Source organism: Balaenoptera borealis, assembly GCF_965194805.1.
Source record: "Balaenoptera borealis genome assembly, chromosome: 14".
Classification (NCBI taxonomy): domain Eukaryota; kingdom Metazoa; phylum Chordata; class Mammalia; order Artiodactyla; family Balaenopteridae; genus Balaenoptera; species Balaenoptera borealis.
In genome coordinates, this window is record NC_138875.1 from 10720165 (window position 1) to 10742949 (window position 22785).

Here is a 22785-nt window from a genome sequence, read left to right on the forward strand (position 1 = left end):
CGGCCGGCCCGGCGCGGGCGCCTGTTCCAGTCACAGCCCTCCGCGCGGGGCGCGGGGCGCAGGATGCGGGGTCCCTGTCCGGGCCCCGGGCGGCTCAGACGCCAGGTCCGGAGCGAGCGGGCGCGCGCGCGTCCGGAGAGAGGGCGAGAGGGCGAGTGGGCGGGCGCAGGAGAGGAGGAGAGGGCGCGCCGGGGCCGGGCCAGGTGGGCGGGAGCGGAGGAGGAGCGGCTGGTCGGCGGCGGGCGCCTGCAGACAGCGCCGTGCGTGGCGGGACCCGCGAGCTGCTGAGACTCCGGCACCTCCCGGAGCCCGAGCGAGGGCTCTCTGCAAGGAAGCCGCTCCGCCGCCGCGCGCGCACTCTCGCGCGCGCACCCCCGCGCTCCACTCCTCCGCCGCCCTCCTGACGGCTCGGTGCAGACCGAGTCCTTCGCGGCAAAATCCAGAGGAGCGGTGAAAGTAGGAGGCGCAGCAGCCCAGCCATCTCTCGGCGACGTATTTGCATCGGCAGCGCGGAGCTGGAGGAGAGTTTTGGGGAATTTTTTCCAGCGACCTCCCCTCCCCCCCCCCCCAACCTGTCGCGGAAGCCGTGATCAATTGAGCTCCTGAGGCATGAAGGCAAAGTCATAAAACTAATCAGAACTTACAGTTTTCTTGCCTGATAGTTTTGCCCTTTCAATCTCCTCGGACTACCCTAGTTCTACTTTCTCTACTTGCAGACAATTTCCTCCCCTGCTGGGCTCTCTAATGCAAAAGTTCCGAGGCGTGTGATTTACGCGCAGGGTGGGAGAGAGGACCCTTGCGAGGTGGGGAAGGGGCTCTGGTCTTTTTTTTAGGACGCGCCACAGCCAGTAGAGTTGAGCACGCTTCGTTTTCCTTTGCTCTGGTGCTTGATTCAGCCTGATGACGAGATGGATGTTCTGTCGTAGGGGTTAGGAAGGTTGAATAGATCATTTCCAAGCGCGTTCGTTTTCATTTTTCTCATTCTGTCAGTGGAACTTGCCCTGCGTCTCTCATCCATCCTTAACAGTGATTCTCCAGATACCGGTCATGTGGGCATAGGCTCGTCCGTGTAGGCACCTCTGCTTTCTTGCTCACTCGGGCACACCTGCCCTCCCCCCAATTCAGCTCCTCCTGTCCATTTAGCTTGCATTTTCCCTCAAATCTAGTTAGTATTTAAAATTGAATTCTATGCTAATAATTCTAACAGCAAACCTTTTTAAAGCTTCTATTCATTTCCAGACACCACGCATGCTATGCTATTTACTTACAGTTGCTTCATGTTAAAAGTTACATCTCCAACCCCAAACCTCTCCAGCTCCAGGTCTGCTTGGATGGCCATTTCACCGTCCATTTCCATTCAACTGTCAGCCATCACCCAAACTCGGTACGTTTAGAACAGACCTCTATCTCTGCATAGGTACCGCCTTGGATTTCCCAGTATGTATTTCTCCTTCATCACCATCATCATTCTCCAGGTAGCCAGACATTAAACCTTGGCTTCATCTTTGAGGACTTTGACAGGATTTTCTCTGTGAAAATACTCAATTATTCCAGCTAATATTACACAGTCTAGAACTTTACATTTTTCTGGTGGCCTTACATACATTTGTCTTCCTTCGCCTAATGAATTTGCTTCTGGGATGGGACCTATCCTTATAACTGTTCTGGACCAAATGCTTCAGGAAGGCAAAGATTGATATTCAGTATGATTAACACACAGCAAATGTTCAACCCGTAGCAAATATTTGTTGAATACAGAAGTGAATGTTTGTATCCCATCCAGCATTAACACAAATCTGAGCCCACCGACCTGTCTGTAACCAGTTCGTTGACTGCCTGGATCTTTCATCTATAAGAGATGGTGTGTAATCAGGAATCAGGTACTGTACCATATTTATTTATTATCTTGTTTTAATCAATGGCCACCACATAAGAAAGGGAAAAAATTGGAGACCTTTTTTTAAAATGATATTTTGGTCATACTGTTTCTAAAATTGTCCTCAATTTTTTATTTTCTTGTGCCTCTGCATAAATATTGATCACCAGTTTGGGCTTCCATCCTGAACCAGATGTTTCCATGCTACTTGCCTTCCTTTTTAAAAAATATCCTTAAACTATAACCTTGACACAGATTCTAGAAGGGGTGAGTTAACCAGAATACTAGTTCTGGTCTGTTCATCACAGGGGAAGATCGAGGTTCTTCTCCACCTAGAGAGTACAGTGTAGAAGGCAAGGGTAAGAACAGCGGATGCTTCAGACAGTAACTGAGGGACACCCTTTCGTCTGGGGAGGTCAGGGATGTTCTCTCTCTGAGGAAATGGCACTTAAGCTGAGACACGTTGATGAGAATGAGTTGGACTTGAGAAGCTCTGAAGGAAAATGGCCTGGACAGAATAAACAAGGACAAATGTTTGCAGAAGGAAAGAGCTGGACATATTTGAGAAACAGAGAACAAAGCACAAGGGGGAGAATCAAGAGGGGTTATGTTGGAGTGGTGGGCAAGGGACAAGTCTCATAGGGCCTTCTAGGTCCCTGGAAGGTGTTTGTATTTTATTTTTAGGAGGAAGCTCAACATTAGGAATGACAAATAAAGGAATTGCTCCACAAGGTTACACCATGGTCAAGTTCAAGGACAAGACATGTTTTTTCGATCCTTTCTCCTCTTGCATCCTTTTCCTACAACTTTTGGTTGATTAGAGAACCTTGTTTTCTGAGAAACACAAATAAAAAGTCACTGTACTAGATAAATCCCAAGATGCTACTGAATGTTTAAGATACCATGAAATACAAATGTAAGTCATGGACTTCCCTGATGGCGCAGTGGTTAAGAATCTACCTGCCAATGCAGGGGACACGGGTTCGGGCCTTGGTCCAGGAAGATCTCACATGTAGTGGAGCAACTAAGCCCGTGTGCCACAACTACTGAGCCTGTGCTCTACAGCCCGCGAGCCACAACTACTGAGCCCGCATGCCACAACTACTGAAGCCCGTGCATCTAGGGCCTGTGCTCCACAACAAGAGAAGCCACTGCAATGAGAAGCCCGCGCACCTCAACGAAGAGTAGCCCCCGCTCACCGCAACTAGAGAAAGCCCACGCGCAGCAACGAAGACCCAATGCAGCCAAAAATAAATTAATTAACTAATTAATTAATAAAATAAATTTTTAAAAAACAAATGTAAATCATAACTGCATATGCTTACCTGTGAAATTTCATGTTTCCATATAATTTTCAAATTTATGTTTTAATATTTCTATTCTTATATATAACAATCTTTTACAAATCCTCTCAGTTGAAGGTTTCATTTCTTCACTGTCACATAATGCTGTACACAAATTTGGTAAATGTCCCCCTTTCTTTCCTACTTAAAAAAAAATCCTCTCAATTTATTTTCATTCTTGATTAAATCAATAAAATCACCTGTACCAGACCTGAATTTTGGAGAAGGAGGAATCAAAAAAGGTAAGAGAACTTTGCCATGATTTCTGTTGGTGTGGAAACGTATTTCTCTGCATGTTTTATCTCCCAAAGCAGATTTGGTACAAGTACAAAGTTTCTGATGAGATTGCTGATTCAATTATATTCATATTCATTCCATCCTGATCTTACTCTAAAACCAGAGATGTGGCTTGAGTATCTGGCAACTGAGGGCAGAAAAAAGCTAATCACTGAGATCTGAGTACTTCTAGCAATTCTGGGGAGCCCTGGGTAGGAAAACATAGATGTGGCACAAGGTAAAAAGCAGTTACATAAGGCAAGCTCTCAAAAAGTCGGATAATTTATAGTTTCCTGTGACAGTCTCTCCCGATATAAACGTGTGGATAATAATAAAAATGTATTTTCATTATGTAATGCTTAGAATTTTCCTGAGTATGTCTATATTCTTCAATCTATTTCATCTAATTAAGTATACTTCCATTTTCTAGAAAAGAAAGGACTTCGTAGGAGAGATTTCTAGCTCTCTACAGTCATCTACTAACTTGGTAAATATGAACCCCTACTGTGTGATCCTTAGTCTAGGGTTTGAGAACACAAAGATGAAGATGTAGTTCTTATCTTCAGGAACCTTCCAACCTATTGCAGAAATAAGAAGGTGCATACATCTCCATACACCGCGATGGGCGTTGTGATCAGGCAGACACAGAATATCAAGTGTAGAAGCACATAACATGACAAAAAGTCTCGAATGGGAAGAGAAGATGTTTGGATTGTACCACGAGAGCAATGCGGGAGCGTGAGGAGTTTTACGAAGGGAAATTATGATGATAATTGTATGAGAAGGCAACACCCTGGCAGCCTTGCGCACTGAAGGTGAGGAAATGTTTAGGAAGTGACTGGAGAAATCCAGGTGAGAAAAATATTGGCCTGGACTCTAGTTGTGGCACTAGTGTATGAAAATCCCTTGCATGTAATCAGAAAATATAAATAGATTTGAAGATTTCTTGAGTGCAGTTATCAATAACAGAGCATAAATGATCACTGAGAGAAGAAAGACGTGTGCGTAGGATTAGCATCATGAAATCACCCCTCCCCCACCCCTTGACCGCATCTCACTGGTGACTGTGCCCCTCACAGGTACTAGGCTGAACAAATCCAAAGTCTGGGATGATACAATTTTGCTGCTTAAGGTGCTCTCAAGGGCTCCTTGTTCATTATCCAAGCAGTCTGTCCAAAAATGAATACTTCCTTGGAGAGTACACTGCTTAGTTAAAGGGCCCTGAATATATTCACAGAGCAAGGTCAGCACGGAGTAAGTTAGCAAATGCAAGGTTGTCTATTGGGGTCTAAGGAATTCTCTCCTTAAATGTTCTTCAGGGTGAGGAGGAGGGCAACAGACCTTTCAGGAGCCACAGTGAGAACACAGGACTAAGATCTCCTTTAAATCAATAAAAGTGCCAAGCACGGAAAACCTTGAGAGCATAAGTAAGATGAGAAAGAAAAACAAAAATCAAAAGTCCTTTGCAAACTCACATATCATAAGGTAGATGCGTCCCAGTGGGTGGTACTCAGATTTCTGAGGTGATACAATGATGCTCATGGACCAGTACTGAGTTTTCCATTCACTTCAAATACACAGTACAGAGAACTTCCACAGCGAAGAATAAGATCTATTGGTTAAACAGAAAAAAAAAAACAAAACAACTTTAGACTTTTTAAATCTGCCTACCTGTATATCTTATGCTTTAGATTATAGGTAGTACACTCCTTACCCCAACTATTTAGAAAAAAACCCACAGAAAGAAAATGGGAACAAAATGACCCATGGAGGGGTCAGGAAGCAAGGGTGAAGGATTCATTTTTCCCCTGTTCTAAGCAAAGGAAGCTGCCCAGACTATCTTTCCAGAATCTTCCAGATATTCAAAGCTTCTTCATGGGGCTTCAGAATATCTGAGATATTGTGGGTCATTGGTTACCATTTTAAAGAAGTAGAGCTTCCTGCTGCTACATGTCAAATTTCTCAACATTTTCTTTCTGACGAACAAACTCAAGCAGATAAACATCTGACTTGGATTTGGTATTAAACGCCAAAGCAAGGGAACACTTAGTTATTTAAATAGCGTATGATACCACTGATGTGCAATTGTATCTCTGGAATTACAATAGTTGGAACACAAATTACTTTTTAAAAAGCAGCTCAAATCAAAATTGTCAGAAATAATATAGGTAGGCCTGTGCTGTCTCTTGAATTATAGTTGTTCCATAAAAGCCTTTTAAAACCGTCAGAGAGAAAAGCGATAATGCAAATTCCTGCTAAACATTGCTCTATCACTCTGTGATAAACCAGAGAATCTTCTGGAAAAAGAAGTGGATTTTCACAATAAAGTCATTTCAGAAATATTTGTTGAGTGTGTGCTGTCTGCTGGGTTTGATGCCACAAATTGCAGGAGCTAAAAAGGAAAGTGATGCCAAGGCCCCAAAGAATATTCCAGGCACATACAGAACTATAAAAAGGGGAGAGAGGAGGCTAAACTCAGTAAGAGAACCATAAGCAGTGAGGTATGGGATTTGAAGAAGGAAGACACTTGTTACTGGAGAGTCTTAAAAGCATAAGCCAATATGACCTTTCACTTGGGTCTTGGACAGGACTAGGATATAGACAGTAGGAGACGGCAGAATATCAGGAGAATATTCAGAGAACCTCAGACAGTCTCCAAGGAGCAAAGGGATTTAATAGGGGAATTTTTTTGTTTGTTTACATAAAATGAGATTCTTATACAGAATCCTCTGCTCACCTAGACAGAAAGAGGGCTCCCTAAGCATGCGTTCACTTGTTCAGCTTGTGCTGGGACACTGTTTCCCTGCCTGTGCACTAACCTGATTGTTCCCTGCATGCAGACTCAGAGAGCTGGCTTGCCCTGGGTTTTCCAGGTTTTATAGCTGGTGCCACTGAATTACATTTAGCGCTCTCCTAACACACATAAAATGTGCGTGTAGGAATGACCCTACTTCCAGCAGCTGCATGGAACCAAGAGTACAGCTCTCTGGAGTATGTGACTTTGAGGCTAAACTCATATTCAGAAAGCAAATCCAGGAAGGGAAAATATGAGGAAACTATATACCTTAGGAAGAAAAAGTAGATGAAATGAGCCAGTTTCTACAAAGGAAGGTCAGCATGCTTAATAAAATATTGAAGAACCACCACCCTAGAAGATACTTGTGGTTAAGAAGAGCAGTAGTCTTTTTATGAACTTGAACTACTCCAATGCCAAAGGTGATATCTCAAGTAGTCATTATCTTTTTGAACTGCAAGTGATTCCACTTTTCACTGTTAGGTCTGAATGATTAAAAAGGGATACAACCAGCATCTTTCCTTCACTTCATTCCCATCTGGCAAAATGGTCACTCTGCACCCCAAATTAACGAGGGCCTCTCACTACAAAAGAGTAAATAAGAAAACTAACTTGATTGAGACAGATGTCATATATGAGGACCAACATCAACAGACCTTATGGACAAAATAAGGCACGATATTTTCTAATGCATTTGTGTATTTGTGTGAGAAAAAATTGTGTGGGAAATGAATCTTCATTACGCCACATTTATTTAGTTAGGGCTTTTTACATTTAATGCTGACAGGAAAATGTTATACTTATCGTGAGGAACTTAAAGATTTCCTTCCAAATAAATCTGTGGTTACGAATCATGGTCTGAAAGGGTTAATGGGCCTCAGTAAGCAACTGAATTACCACCAGTCATGGAGGATAATTGGGCTCCATACCTTATGCATGAAATGACCTACATAAGACACCTTTGATGACACTTAAGCATATTCCCTCATTTTCTCAATGATGAAACTGAAATTCAGGAAGGTTAAAGGGATTGGTTCATCATCTCATGACAAACTCCAGGTAGGGGAATAAGATGCTAAACCCAGTAATGAAAGCATGCTGGCTGGTCCGCAGGGCAACATTCCAAAACCCCTAGACATGTAGACATAATTATTTGATATTTTGCATGTCAAATATCAAGAAGGATTTTTTGGTTTATATTTCATAGCTTTCCTAAGCATGAGAAAAGAATTTGGTTGTAGCCATTCTCATTTTTAATTTGACTTTTTTTATAGCTTGGACTGTAGTGGATTTATCATGATTAAAATTGAATATATTTTCACAAATGATTCTGTAGATGTGGCTTTCCATCACACCTTAAAATTTTATTTAACTACTAATGTAAATCATAATTCTCATTCTTAGAAGAATAAGAATTGAATGAGTCTGTTGCTTTAGGCGAAAAAAATCCCTATATTTTGGAGAACTATAAAGTCAAATGAATAGCTCACGGCAAGAAAGTAATTTGATGTTACAATCCATATTGATGGATAACTCAGTTCCTTTATTGTATGAAATATCAAGTAGTTCCACCCAAAAGTGAAAAGCTAAATAAGTTTATTTAACCCATAGTTAATGAATAAAAATAGCTCTATTACTTGTTAGAAAATTATTAGGTATTCTTTAAACATTTCAATATTCCCCTATAGATTAAGACAAAATATATCTTTCTAAATTTATGAAAGACAGCTCCTTAACTGACCTTGCAAATTTGACTAATTTGAGTGTCATGTGTGAGTGAATACATAACAGAGCAAGACAAACAAAGTTTTAGGTGTTTTAGTTTGTTTAACCAAGACGGGCCAAGTCAGTGCTCCTCTGATTACACATCCAACCTGCAGACAAGTTGGGCCCATATAGTGGTTTTGTTTGTTTGTTTATTATTTTTATTCATGTCTTCCAGTATTTGTTATTGGAAGATTATACATACGTGTCTCTGTTTCTGACTTCTCTTCTGTTTTTTCTTTATTTTACAAGTATTCTATCTATATACATGTATATAGATATTTTTTCTTTTTTCTTTTTTTTTTTTTTGGCCGCGCCGCACGGCTTGCGGGATCCTAGTTCCCTGACCAGGGATTGAACACGGGCCTCCGGCAGTGGAAGCACGGAGTCCTAACCACTGGACCGCCTGGGAATTCCTTCTGACTTCTCTTCTACACCCTGAAAATCTGACACACTTACAATTTCATATTATAAAGTATGACTAATGTGAGGCCTCTCTGTTCCCTTGAGATGGGCATATACACTCCATTTCGCCACAGTCAGCTTACTCCTTAATGTAACTGTTGAGCCTTTGTAGGTGTGTTAGTTTACAATCCCTAATACGGAAGGTAAGATATCTTAGTCTCCTCGCACTTCTGTAAGAAAATACCCTAGACTTGGTGGCTTAAACAACAAACACTTATTTCTCACATGTTGTCTGGGGACTCCACGTGTGAAATCAGGGTGCCGGCAGGTACGGTTGTGGTAAGAGCCCTCTTCCTGGCTGTAGACAGACTCCTCTTGCAGTGGCCTCGTGGCCAAGGGGGAGAGGTCTATTCTCTTCATCCCCTTATTTGGACACCAATCCCATCATGAGGGCTTCACCCCAAGACCTCATCCAAATCCAATGATGTCCCAAAGGCCCTGCCCCTAAACATCATCACACAGGGGATTAGAGCCTTAACATATGAATTTGGGGGGAGACACAACATTCAGTCCATAGCATAAGATATGCAAGTAGGCAGATTTCAGTAGGCAGATTTCAAAGTCTAAAGATTTTTTTTCCCATTTAACCGTTAGACATAATTAGATCTTGTTATTCTTGTGCGTGGATGTTATCTATACAGTGTATTCAAAGTGAATGGAAACCTCAGTACGAGCACAGCTGCATTCTTATATTACCTGGGAAACCTTAATACCACCCACTGGAACACATCTACTTTATTATATGTGAGTTGGCAAATGGCTTCTGATCTTTTTTTTTCATTTTACATATGCTATCAAGGTTTTCCATGCTTGGCACTCATATTGATTTAAATGGGATCTTAGCATTTAGATAAATCTATTAGAACAGCAATCTATTAGAAGCAAGAATAGCAAAATATGAATCATCCCATTTCATGAAGACTAGTTATGAAACACTCGCAAGTAATTTTAGCTCCCCCTGTCCTAACAGGACGGTTTAGATGCTAATTAATACCCAATTTGTAAGGATTCCTTTCTTTGAAAAGTACAGTTATTTCAATTATGCCCAGCGTATGCTTCCATATTTATAACACATGATCTTTATACAGTATTCCTAAATTCTACTTCTTACACTGAATTTGTTTTGTTATTTTTACTTTTGGCTTAAAAATGGAAAAACTTGCTAATCATTAATGAGAGTCATAGGAGGCATGAATACAATACTGTAATTTTATTTTTACTTGCACATATACGAGCAGATTCGGAAGTATAATAACGCAGTTAAACTAAAAGCAATATTTGTAAAGGCTTTGAAGCAGAAAATTTTTAATTTGGGGATATAATACATTATACCCATTTAAACTAATATGTTTAAAGAGCATTTTAAACAATTATTAAATATATCGTGCATGAATGTACTGTGTTGGTACAAGAATTTGAATATCAAAGGACCCATTATGTTTTTTAAAGAAACGTATAAATTCAGATATTTTCAGAAGTATTTATATCTCTTTTTTATAAAGAGAACATAGATCATAAGCATTGAAATCTACCCAAATCTATCATTCTTTTAATAGACACAGATCTAAATCTTTAGATTCTTCTTTCTATATATTTTTTCAAAATTGTGTGAAGGATACCAAAAACATATATCAAGTCAATAAAAGTTTAGATATTGGAATTCATTTTCATCTGTTGGCTTGTTTGTTTTAAGAAACAGAAGACGGCAGGAGGCACACACATTATCAGCTACATCATATCTCATGTGTATGAAAGGATGTCATGGTAAAGAGTGAACAAGATTGCTCTGAAAAGTATCTTGCACAAAAATCAGGTAACTGTTCCTATATAAATTACCTAAATTTAATGCTTCCTGCAGCCCAAAGTTAGGTAATTGGAGTCAGATGAACAGATCAAATTCATGGGAAAAGACATAATCAGTGTGAAATATTCATTTTGACCAAAAAAAAAAAAAAAAAAAGAACCTAACAATTGTTCTCCAAACTGTCTGGAATTAGGATAAAAGTTAGTAAGGAAGCTGGAAAGTAACAGTTGTGAAAGAATGCAAAGCATACATTCTCTCACATTTCTGATTAACTGAGCTTAAGATGGAGGTATTGAGAGAAATAACTTTTCCACAGTTCTTTAAGTCCATTAAGCACTAATTGGGAAAGATTTTTTTTTCTGGCAGTTTCATCAGGAAAGAAGAGGAGAAAACCCTTTCTTCCTACCCGTTCTGACAGAAGGCACAAAAGGCCTTAACTGTGTATGGGGGAAACATGCCCACACTCCTTTCAGTTGAGAGCTTTTGTATTACCCCTGTCAACAGGAACTCAGTCCCCTTCTGAAACTCATGGTCCCCAGCTAAGACCCCTGTGAAAGGCAACAGATGTTGCTAAGATTATATCAGCCTGTCCACTATCCTGTTTCATTTTTCAAGGAAGAAAAAAAAGAAAGCAAGTGAGAGAAAAGAGACCCAGCCTTGCTTGACATCCTTGGACCGTTTTGCACTAGGGCAGATCTGTTTGCACACGCTCTGCTGGCTGGGCAGAAAGGGCTGAGCCGATTCCATTCGGCTGGAGGTCACTCCTAACGTGGTGTTCAATGGGTCTCATGCCTTTCACACGGAGCAGCTGCCTCTGACTGCCAGAGCAAATTGAGGTGATTCAAGCCACCAGCGGGGCATAACTATAACTTCCATTCACTGGGAAGGGAGGGAAACGTTCAAAACAGACCAACTGGGGTTGCTCACAATAAACCGTAGGATTAGATTTGACACATTGGATATTAAGACATGGTCATATTGAAAAGTAGGCCATAATGACAAGAAATTACAAGATAGTTATGTGAGTGACAATAGGAAACAGTACTTGGGCATTTATTAAGTTACACCTAATTATCAAATGCCCTATATTTCTGGGTTTTCCTGACACCTGAGGAATTCTCACTGTCACCTAGATAGATAACAAACTCCTCAGGGGCACTTGACACACAGGGAAGGCTGACAACATTTATAAAGTAAAAACATCCATTGAAGCAGGAAGTGATTTGAAGCAAAGTGATGGTTAGGCAAAGCTGGATAGATCATCTTCCGATTTAAGCACAGAATTATATGAGCAGTTTAAAACTAATAAGATAGACTTATTCCAAAAACAAAGCAGTTAAAGGAAAATATGTTCAAATAATAACAGAAATGAATTACATAAAAAGCAGCATAAATTGATATAAATGACGCTATCATTTTTAAACAGGGCTTTTGAAATGGTCAAACAAAGGAATTTTAAAAGGACATGTTTCAAAGAACCCATATTTACTTTAGAAATAAAATACCCCTAGTCCATTTAGTAAGATAACATTAGGCAAACATTATCTAAGAATAGATGAGGTTCTTTTTCTTCTTTGATGTAATTATGTTCCTTAATTTACTAGCGTCAATTCCACATTTTTGAGTTCCCAACATGTATTATCGGGTTAAAGTTCAGGATAATTATTCCCTAAGTCACAATCAATCCCAGACCTCCCATTCATAGGTAGTGGTGAGATTTTTATATGTTGGAATTTTTGCTTCAGAATATTTTTCTTCTTATCCCCACTAGAACTGCAGTTATCAAGAACAGGTAATATTCCTCGTTCATATTCAAAGAGTTTAGTAGAGAATTTTGCGTAGCATACGCTCTCAGTCAGTAAATGAATTATGTTTAAATATTAATGTAAACTACTTTGGTATATAAAACATCACAAAAAATAAACAAATACAAATATATGAAAGACACTACACATTCTTCCAGTGTCATAAAACATAAAGCATGTTTTTCAAACAAGGTACTCACCTCCTAAATTACAAGGGGCAAATTGTTTTGTCAGTGAGAACTCACTGGCCTTTGCTTTGCTAAACTGAACACTGGCCTTTAAGTGAATTCCATGGTCATTTAAATAAGGATTGGCTCTAATGTTTCTGAAAGGATGATCTAAATTCTGAGTGGTATTTAATACTGAGCTCTTCTTCCATGTGGCCTCTATATTTTGTTTCTATAGCCCTTTCCCTGATTGGCAAGTTATATATTCTTTAACTCACTCCTTCCCTAATATATCTTAAAACTATCTTATGCCAAGAAATAATGTCCCTAAAGTCTAGAATTCACATGGCTTTTGGAATTTGGCCATCAGTTCTTTTGATGGGTTAGATGCAAATAGAAATATTTCTTCAAGATATACGTGCTGTGAATAATGAAGATGGGGAATGATAGAATGATATCTCTGTTTGGGAAGTTAATTACCCTGCTGATACTAGTGCTAATAGCTCCATAACAAATATAAATTCAGTGTATTGATCTGCTGGAGTCCAGTCCAGAGGGTGTCTGGTAACACAATAAAATTTACAGTGAAATTAGCAGCAAGGAAGTTATTTTATGACTATAAATTGTCATAGAAAATCAATAAAGACATTTGGCATAGGGAAAATGGAGCCAATGATATATTCAAGAAAAAAATAGTTTATTAATGAACCTCTCAAACCACTGGGGGCAATATCAACTATAAATAGGACAGTTTTTCAAAAAAAGCAGGTGACCTGAAAAAGATGTATTAAACACTCATAAGTTCTTCTTCTTCTCTCTTTTTTTAGAATAACATTCAAGGATTAACAACATATTTAACCTGTGTAACTCTAGGCAACAGGATGTGAATGAGAGAAAATGATCCTAGAGATAATTAGACATTCGTATGAGGGAGAGTAGCACGTGCAGTTACAGTACACCGGCTGGATAGAATCACACCAGCTACTCCTCCTCGTGCTTCAGGGCACGAGCTGCTCACCAGATGCGTCAGGAAGATATTCCCCCCCTTGGTATAGTATTGTGAAATTAAGTGTGTTATGGGAGGTTTATTCCTCTTAGTGCAACATCTGGCACTGGCCACTGGACGAGATGTACCCTCTGTTCAGGGTAGTAACTCCTATTTTTTCTCACTAAACTATTGCTTATGCCAGTTGAAGACATGATCTTTACCTTTATGGCATTAACTTCAATTCTTAAAGAAATCTGAGTTTTCATTGAACATCCAAAGGGAGGTTCTTTGAAAGTAGTTCTCAATTATTACTGAATTTGTGTTTGTCTTTGTTGAATCCATAATAATAATAGGAATACAGGTAAAGGATGAAAAACATCTGCCACGTCTATGTAGCCAAGACTGGCAACTGCCCATCAATATTCATCTTTCTCTTATTTGTGGGCGTTTGAATAGTGTGCATTTGTCAGCCTGCCTCGAGCTGAAAAAGGTCAAGATCCCAAGCACTCCTGGATGGAATGTGTGTGGGACTGATGTGTGTAAATTTCACCTCACTTACCTAAGAGGAAAGCCCTGCCTCTTCTCCTCTACTCTTCCCCGTCCCAGGTCTGAAAAGACCATGTCCAGGGTCGTCTTGGAAGCTATGTGGTGTTGACTTAAAAAAAATGCACAACGTGAGAGTTGCGAGTTAAGTTTTATTTGGGGCAAAATGAAGAATTTAGCGCTTTTCTATGTATGGGAAGATGCAAGAGTCTGGGTTCAGTGAAATCATTCCTCTGATATGCACCTCAGCTATCTGGGGCCAGTATCCTGTGTTTTCACTTCCTGAGTTTCCTCAGGGCTCACCATAGGGAGTGGCTGCAGTCTTGTCGGCTGCTGGATGGTAGGTATTCTTTTCAGCCCTGAGTTTCCTCAGGGCTCACCGGCTCAAGCTGGAAGGTTGCAATTGTTGATGAGTGTGACACCCTTTGTTTACTGATATGGCAGGAAATCTTCCATTTATAAATATTCCATTCCATTTATAAATATTCCATTTATCAGTGGTAAACATGGCAGAGCCCCTGTCTGCCCTTGTCACTGGATGGTTTTGTTGCTCAGAACCTATCTTCCCTGAAACATTATCTGAAAGACAAATAAACTTCTATCTTTTTGGTCCGTTGCCTTTTGGGTTCTCTCCATTATCGCAGTTTGCCTACCTTAATGCATCAGCAATTTTTATTTTCACACGTTCTGTGAAATTCAGAATCTCTAAATAGCTACAAGGAAGATTTCATAGGAATTCAGAATCTCTAAATAGCTACAAGGAAGCACAGTATAAGTGTATTTATTCACTTTTAAAATTTAATGTATTAAATACATATAACATTCAATTTAAATACATCCTACCCAATTTGTTTAAGTACCTCCTTTTAAAAGTCCTTTCCCTTCAAATTTGCTTCTACTAGACTGAGGTGCTCTTTTAATCCCATCACTAAACTGTACAGGTCTAGGCCTATGTTGAAAGTCACTAAGATTGGAAGACCCTTTATTTCAGGGAAATTGTAGTACCTATGTTAGAAGCCAAGATGCAGTGTACGCAACTTATTTCTTGGCTGTGATCTCTATGATTTACGTTGTTGGAGTCTCTTATCCTGGAGCTTCTCTCTTTGGATTTGATCTTAATAATATATATTATAGAATCATTGCTATTGTGATCGAAAGCAACCTCAAACATGGAGCTGATTTTTAAGCAGCAGGAATTTGCTGTTGAGTTTAAAATTGTTTTCCTATATTTATTCAGTCACATGTATATGTTTTAACTTTAATTAATTCTATTTTAAGAAATTTAAAATGTGCTATTTAATTCCACATGATTTACAGCAGCTGTCTCCATCTATAAAGTGTGCTCAGACAAATCTTTTTCAGCAAATGAAGTCAGAACCCAGGTATCTCACCTTGCTTACCATGGGGACTTCAGTTTGACTGTTCTCAGTGATAATCCCCAACCAAAGATAATCAGGAGGGAAAGAGAAATCCGGTGTAGAAATAACACAGTAGGAAGTAGCAACTCTGACATCATATTGGGTTGGCCCAAAAGTTTGTTCGGCTTTTTCCGTAACACCTTATGGAAAAGCCTGAATGAACTTTTTGGCCAACCCAATAGATATTATATATATTTTATTATATATATTATTTTATACATATATATTATTTTATAAAATATACAATTTTCTCTCTACTAGAGCCTTGTGTAAGCCCCTCTGATACTCAAAAAAATCTAATGTTTCTGCTCTCCTCAGAAGCTTATGGCCTGCCAGTAGGAGTCTTCACTGTACAATTGCACAAGTCTACAAGACTTTTGGAAAGGTTAAAATGACTTTTTGAAAAGACTATCATTAAAAATCAAGTGAACACAAGAAAATCCAATTCGTACAGAAAATTATAAATAAAAAGTAAACGTTTCTCCACCCTTTTGATTCCCATTCCCTCTTCCCCCCTAGAAAACCCCTTTTAACACTTTTGACAATTTTGTATAGAAGTGAACTTCACTTTCTCTCCTTAGGGAGTAGACTTCCTCAGATAAGACACAGCAAATACAGAATAACCTAAACACAGCTGAGATTGCCAGGCCCGTAGGTCACCCTGAAGAGTGGAGTTTGCTTGTGCTCTGGCATGCCAAGGGCAGGAGCTGTAGGGAGGTGTCCCAGGAAGTTTTGAGAAGGGTCAGTCTTAGAGGACAAAGAGAAAACTGTATCTTCTGATACAGGTTCATGTTAGATTCGCAAAAGTATCATAACGTAAATCTCAAGTTTAATCTCAAGATTGGTCCAGCAGCCATATACCCTGGTTTTCCTGGAACAATCCTCTTCTACACCCATTGTGCTATTCTCTGCTCCATCTCACTCTCAAATGGGATCTGGTATTGAACTCTGAACTATATGCTCACCCTGGCTCTAGGACAATGTTGCGTGCAACATGCTACCATGCAGTTTATCTAATCCTGACCTTCACTTTGCCAATAGTGGCAATTATTGACATTTGATTAAGAAAAGTTGCAATCAATGAGATGTTGGGAGTCTTCAAGACACTCCTATCTGTCTCCCAAAAGCTTCAGAAGGAAACAGCCTCATATTCTTCATAGTTCAAGGGTTGGCTGTAAGTCTAGGTGGCTTAGAAAGCTGATTTATCAACATACCAGGAGCAGGAGCGGTCTCCTGTTATCTGAGCTCAAAAAGGATGATGCACGCCAGCTTATCAATTTATAATGAGCAATCTAATTGGAGAGGCAATCAGACACTCCACCTGCAAGCATGCCACATGGGAAGCCAGACTATAATCAGGCTGTTACTCGGTGAGCATGAAGTCAGAAAGAGGACTGTTAGTTATGTGATTTAAAAGTGTAAAGGCATCCTGCTAAAACAGACTCAGGCGTGCCTACCCAAATAGCTTATGACTTGCTACCGTGCTTCCATTTCTGACTAACCTCTCTTATTATTTTACTTCTCTAGATATGTTAATCAGTTTTGTTTAGTTTTGTTTTCCCAAGCCCTGTCCCAGAGCTATTGTCATCTCTTTAAAATGGCTTCACTGATGTTTCAATTCAATCCATCAAGTGCCATGGGGTGGGAGAGGGGGTGTTCTGTCTGCTTCTGAAGTCCTTCTTTCTCCACTAACCTCACCCAAAGCAGTGCCAGAGCTCTGAGCAGAAACATTTCCCAGTGGTTGTGAGATGGAGAGATGGAGGGTCATACCTTGCATAAAAGCCCAATAATTACAGTCACTTATTTTTACAGCATATGAAAATTAGGCTGTCACTTAGAAACAAGCCTGGCGTCTGAGCGAGGGGCACCTGAAACACTTTTGAGGAACAACAGCAAGAAAAGGAAAATATTAACAGCGAAAGATGTTACAAAAGATTGTCATCATCAGAGTGTATAAGAGCAAGTGGCTTCTTAAGATTGATGCAGGGAACGTGCACACAAATAACGATCTGCTCTATTGGCAGGAACTTCCTTTCATTCTCTGCATAGTATTATATCATGCCATATCCTACCACAGAGTAAGTAAACATCGGTGTTTTATTGGCAGTGTACATGGTGCATTTTTTAAGTTGTAGCATTTGTTCAAGAACTTCTTTTGTATTTGCTAATAAAGTCTACCTACAACATTGACGCCTCTATGATTCAATTACCTTTTTCTTTAAATCATTATAGAACCTCCTTTATATTTTGAATGACTCCTTAGACCAGCCAGGACTATGCTGTGAAAACAACTGATATTGACAAGCTAGAATTGATGGGCCGGGCGGGTGCGTATTTGCTTTTCATGTTGAAACAACCCTTATTTGGGGGACACTCAGCATGTTCCAAACGAAATTCACTGTCCTCTCTCGAAACATCTAGTCTTCCAGAGTGACGGCCTCTCCCTCTGTTATTGTCACCACCCATACGAGGAGCCTTGGAGTCACTTCTCCTCCTTGATTTCCCTCACCCATCACACCCACTTGGGAAATAGCGTTGCCACTCCTGTTTGCCTTCCTCCTTCCCAATCTTACATCAGTGCCCAGCTTCAGTCCTGCCGCATCATCTCACTGCAGGATGAGGGAAGAAACTCCCCATTAGTCTCACTGCCCCTGTTCTTTGTATTTGCTCCTCTTTTTATCCCTTCTCCTGCTGCCAGTCATGTTTCTAAACTAGCTTGGATGTTGCCAGCATCTTCTCCCCAAAACATGCAGGGTGTCCTTATTGTCTAAGGGGATAAGGGGACACGTCAAACTTCCTAGCCATGGCTTTCAAGACTCTCCACGCTCTGCCACGTCCTGCCTGGCAGCTCTGTTCTCAAGCACAGATGGGTGCCTATATTGACTACTTATTATTCCCTGAACATGGCCACATTTTTACGCCAATTAACTTTGCTCAGACTCTGTGCTCTCCTTCTATCTCAAAACCCCATTTGACCTTTAAGTCTCTATTCAAATGTTATTTCTTTCATAAAACCTGCTCTGAACCCCCTGGTAAGAACTGTTTCTCCTGCGAGTCCACAGCACGGCACTGGTTTCCTAATACAATGCCTATGACTTTATGCTTTACGTTCACGTGTCTCTTCTTTCCCTGCCAACCATCAGTATAGCCTTCTTGAGACTGACCACGTGTAGCCTTTGAACACTTAGCTTTTCAAAACGTCTGTTTGCAGTAAATGCTAGCTAGCAGATTATCGTAGGGATTGGAGAGGGAGTTACACTGACTTCAGACTTTTTTTGCCCCTGGGCTTTCAATCTGTCCATGAATAACTAAAAAATCAGATGACCTTCTAATCCTGGGAAATTAGGGAGCTGGGTAATCAAGGATTAAAGGAACACTGGAGCAAATGGAGGCATCGCTTATCCAACGTGGAAAGAGCCTCCTTAGTCAATAATGTGAGTTATTTCACACCAATTCGCCAAACTTCTATGACTCAAAGATTCCTTTTATACTAAATGGTTTATAATGATCATTTGATATCCTGAAATGAAGTTCATAGATAATAAACCCATCATGCCATTTGTGGCAACATAGATGGACCTAGAGATTATCATACTAACTAAGTCAGAAAGAGAAAGACTAATACCATATGATATCACTTATATGTGGAATCTAAAATATGGCACAAATGAACCTATGTACAAAACAGAAACAGACTCACAGACATAGAGATCAGACTTGTGGTTGTGTGTCGGGGGTCGGTGGGGAGGAGGGGGAGGGACGGACTAGGAGTTTGGGGTAATAGATGCAAACTAGTACATTTAGAATGCATAAACAACAAGGTCCTACTGTAGAGCACAGGGAACTATATCCAGTCTCCTGGAATAAACCATAATGAAAAAGAATATAAAAAAGAAGGTATATATGTGTGTAACTGAGTCACTTTGCGCTATAGCAGAAATTAACACAACATTGTAAACCAACTATACTTCAAAAAAAATAGATAATAAGCCCATCTATCCACTTACAATAACTAAAAAATATCAATATAATGCCCCAACAGAAAAATAAACGAGATGAAAGAAAGCAATTTATGTTAAGATAATGTAAATTTCAATACATAAATGCTTGCGGTGGGCCCAAATTACCCCTACCAATGTCCCAAATGCCTACAACGAGAATCACGGATTTAGACGCATTTTGGAAGGGCAGAGGTATTGTTTCTTTGGGGGGAATCTAGAAAATGTATCCCTGGCTTTGTGTGATGCACTCAAAAGAAACAAAATGAGGAACAGTTGAGTCAGTCTCAAAAGCAGAGGGTCTTCTCTTTTTTGTTACATTTAAGAGCAGAGAGGGAGCTGGTCAGCATTGGAATGGAGAGGACGGAGTCTCCTGAAGTTAGGATGACCAGAAAATCAGTGAGGAGCACAGCATGTCCAGAAACACGGTTCCTTTGCCTTAAAGAATATACTGTTACCTGTTTGTTTCTTCGAATCTGTAGTCTAGTGTTAAAGCAGTCCTGGAGGTTATAAAATCAAGGGGAGTCTTTTGCATCCTATTTTTTTTTCTTTGAACTATTTCCTCAGAATCTTTTTTTTTAACCTAAATTAATTGCGAGGAAGACAAGTAGGAACAAAGTAACAGCCTAATACTATCACTACCAGTTGTGATGTTGAGTGTGTGAAAGAATTTCAACTTAAAAAGGGGCTGCACAACCTGAAATGTGGACCCTCACGAACTCGCCCTCAGGTAAACAGAACTTAAGACCTGAGAGACTGATTTCCAACAAAGGCCTGATTTACAGACCAAAGCTTATCACCTGACCAATGAACAGCTACCAAGCATCTCTCCCCATCTTCAAGTCAATGAATTTACTGCTTGGACTCTGGCTGGACTCACCCGTCTTCGCACTCCTTGCCGTCAATACAGCCCCCCCCCCCCAAACCCTCAACGCGCTCGCCTGTCGCTTGCTACACTTTGCATTTCCCGAGTTGAAACTCCTCTGCTGTTCCCAGATACCCTTCATTTCCGGTACTTTGAGCTTGCCTCAGTTTACCTCTTTATGTAGGTTGACAAAGGTTTGGCATAGGTTCTATGACAGCATGGCGCCTGGGACTTTTCCCTTCTTTCCCCACTGGGCTCTTCCCTTATCAGTGATAGCTTCCTAATAAAGCTTGAAATATAATTAAATTCTAGGGTCAAAACATTTTAGAGTTGGTAAGTCCATTAGATATATATAATTCAACCCTCTCATTTCACATGTGGGGAAATAAGTCCCCAAGAAGTTCAGTGACCCTCCAGAGGTTTTGGCTTGTTAGTGCCAGCGCCTGGCCTGGAACACAGCAGCAGCCTTCAAGCCCAGAACTCTTTCCCTCCTGACTTAGTGCCTCCCTGAGTCGTGGGCAGCTTTAGCTCTTCCCGACTCTGCCAGCACACAGAGCCCTTATCAGCTGCCTTTATTTCCTCAAATATTTTTTCTTCCCATGGTTCCCCTCCAGGTGCATTTCTTCTAGCAACCCGTAGAACAAAGATAAACATAAAAAGCCATGACTCCTCATCTGAATTGGCCTCCAGAATGTATATCTTTCTTTTCCCTATATATTTATATTCTCTACTTTCAATCAGTTCTCCAAGCCAGCTAGTTTGACTTGATAGAGAGAGCACTGAAATCATTTTCTACCTTACGCTCTGTACTTTATTGCGCATGTGATTATTATTACTTTGAGTTTCCATTTATTCACATGTAGAACAGGGTAATGATATTCGTATCTCCCAGAGTTCCTGAAGGAATCAAATGGTAGAACGATGGCACTTTGTAAACTGAAGGGCATTGAACAAGTACAAAATATCTATGTTTTCCCTACTTTGAATTTCATAGACATAATAAATGAACTCTGGAACATTCCCTCAGTCATTCAATTTCTGGGTAATCTGGGGCAAACAGCATTTCCTTACTCTGCGGCTTTCTCACCTGCTTAAAAAAAAAAACCAACAAAAAATCTGTATTGCAGAATTAAGGGTATTGGACTTAATAAATATGAATCTCTTAGTACAGACCCAGGCACACAGTTCAAAAAATGGGACTTGTATGATTATAATTATTATTATTTCCCTAAAGCCTCATTTATTTTCTGGTTTTCCCTACCCATGTCTTGATACCCACAGCATTTCCATGATATATTTGGACGGGTCGTTTTGTTTCTGTTTTAGAATTGTATCATATTGACTCATGAAGTTGTTACGGAACCATCCTATGAGATTATTTAGTGGCCATAAATGATGCTGCTTTATCCATTCTGTTGCAATAGAAGAGTGGAAATGTGGAGTACAGCATGTCTGATTGCTGAATGCAATTTTCACCTATTTTCCCACACTTTTAATAACATACTTAAGCAAAATGAGATGTATATGGAAAAGTTGAATATCTTGCTTACTCACTATGTATCTTGTTACTAAAAATCCCTATACCATCAAAGAAAGTAAAGGGAGTTTCTTCTGAAATACTTCATATTAAAGCTGATATTTCTGACAATAAACACATGACAAGGAAAATTGTAAAAGAAAAGAAACAGTATCATTCAACATTGATTTCTTTTTCCAAACTGAATATTTTAATTATCTCTGTACCCCTCTTCACATTTAAAAGAGAGTAGAGTCTTGCCTCTCTGACAAAAACAAAAAAACAAACCCCAAAAAACATACAAAATAAAATCTAGAACATCACTAAATAGTCTAATTTCAAATTGATGCTAACATGTTTGTGGTATTATCATTTTCATTTATTTCCACAACATACATGGAAAAGGGAGCCTTCTTTTATATGCAAAACTATTTTTTAAAATAAATTTTTTTTCACATTGTCTATAGATCTCAAAAATCTGAGGAGATGAAACTTTTCATTGTACTGGATTTTCAGGCATTGAATCCCTTAAATGGACATATTCCACCTGAATATAACATTTGTATAGTGTACTCATTTAAATTCTTCAAAGTTACAAACATTATCTCCAATCTAAAGAAAAATTAGACTAGGTGCAAGTCCTGCAAGAAATCTGAAGGTAGCAAATGGCTCATCTGTTTTTAAACACTAAAGCTTACTCTTTCCCTCTTTAAACACTCCAGCTAAGGGCTAATTCCCCCTCATTCTCTTTAAATGATTGTAGATACTAAATGGCCACGATTATGTTGCTACATATGAATGTGGTGTTTGATGAATGTAACTCCAACAATCACAAAGCAACAGAAGTTAGGAGAAAAATGCAATAGACTATCATTTTTTAAATTGCCACACTGAAGCAAAATTACAGCATACACATTCAGAAAGACCAAAAAAAAAAAAAAGACTAGGAGATGAGATCTACCAGAGAAAACAATTTATTACAAATGGCAATGATAACTTGGTATTCTACTTTTTATTATACAAAGTAATGATTGTGTTTAGTCCTTAGACTGTGTGGGGTGTGTCTATGTGTGTGTCTTTAATATGTATAAAGATATTTTATGTAATTAGTAAAAACATTATAGAGGAGGTATGCTAGATAATGAAAATTAGACCTTAACTGG

General features: G+C 39.6%; 1 long non-coding RNA gene across 1 annotated transcript; it reads left to right on the forward strand.

Annotated features, from left to right (window-relative positions):
- The first annotated feature begins 100 nt into the window (after nt 1–100).
- LOC309611200 lies at nt 101–22578 on the forward strand. Its single transcript, XR_014234386.1, has 2 exons — nt 101–1384; nt 1784–22578. It is a non-coding gene; the product is annotated as an uncharacterized lncRNA (long non-coding RNA).
- The last annotated feature ends 207 nt before the right edge of the window (nt 22579–22785 follow it).